The following is a 1,241-nucleotide window of genomic DNA, read 5'->3' as shown; positions in this document are numbered from 1 at the left end:
TTTCAAAACTATCCTTACGTTCTAAAATCCTTGCATTCTAAAATTTCAAAATTATCTTTGCATTCTTAAATCCTTGCATTCTAAAATCTTAGAGTGTTATCCAAAATCCGTGGTATGGTTGTAGTCTTTTTTTATTGTTAAAGTTTGAAATTGTAATATTATAATGATAGAAAGGGATAGATCCATATTAATAAGATAAAATCTGTTATACTCTTTTTAAAAAAGAAGACAATCCTTCTGATGGTTTTTGGTTCCGTTGAATAATAATTTTAGGTTTATTTACTTATTTTTCTTGATCACAGGATTTCCTTTGAACAGAGTGCAGGATGTTATGACATAACTCCGCCACGCCTTAAAATACAGTCAAAGATTGGTTAATGTATTTGAATTCAGAGAACTAGATGAAAGATTAGAATTTCTTTTCTAGTTTCGTAGTCCATATTTCTAGATAAAAGAGAATAGATGGCTCATGTCGTCTTCAAAATACCGGACGGTTTTAGCTTAATTTNCCCCCCCCAAAAAAAATGGACCCGGTCGATTCAGCAATTTTGATGGCTATACAATACAATTAAAAAAAATATATATAGAGAGAGATAGGAACTTTCAAATCTATACCTTCTTACTATATTCCTTGTAAATACGCATTGAGTGGTGACCCAGAAAACTGTGAGATAGAAATACTATTTAAGCATTATGCAAATAAAGCAAATAGTTTTACTCAGTAACTTCATGTTGCAAATTGCAATGAGTTAAGTAAAATCGTGCTATGTGTATAAACTGCATGATTGCTGTGTTTCATGTTCATTGGACCATTCAAATCATAACTTGAGTCTAGCATTTGTTTTCCTTCCACTATTTCATGGGTCCCACTGTAAGAACCTGACATTCGAGGTTGTATTCGCATCTTCGTTGACATTCCTCATTCCCCATTGGAAAGAATGTTTCAATTTTATCACCTTCCACTTCGACCCCTTCAATCTGAAGTTAAAGGGAGTGTTCGCGAAAAATGAAAGGGGGTATAGGCCTAATGCGATAAAAAGGCGCTTTTGATCGCAACTTATCTTACTTCTATCTGTTGCGTCTATAAGGAGAAACTTGTTAAAGACGTCTCATACTGAATAACTTGGCGCCCATACAAACTCAGAGAATTGCAACATACGACTTAGACCGTAAAAAATCAATTTAATTTCAAACAAATTATTCAGATATTACAACCTATAGTCATCGATTATCTTTTGTCA

The 1,241-nt window shown here is 33.1% G+C and overlaps 1 long non-coding RNA gene across 1 annotated transcript; it reads right to left on the bottom strand.

The window, feature by feature from the left end:
- Positions 1 to 113: 113 nt before the first annotated feature.
- Positions 114 to 984, bottom strand: LOC111717757 (uncharacterized). The gene is made up of 2 exons (XR_002768896.1): positions 880 to 984; positions 114 to 351 (listed from the first exon to the last, which is right to left on the bottom strand). It is a non-coding gene; the product is annotated as an uncharacterized LOC111717757 (long non-coding RNA).
- Positions 985 to 1,241: the final 257 nt, after the last annotated feature.

This window comes from Eurytemora carolleeae, unplaced genomic scaffold (assembly GCF_000591075.1).
Source record: "Eurytemora carolleeae unplaced genomic scaffold, Eaff_2.0 scaffold3652, whole genome shotgun sequence".
Taxonomy (NCBI): domain Eukaryota; kingdom Metazoa; phylum Arthropoda; class Copepoda; order Calanoida; family Temoridae; genus Eurytemora; species Eurytemora carolleeae.
Note: the sequence above shows the minus strand (reverse complement) of the source record. Positions and strands in the feature narration are given on the sequence as shown.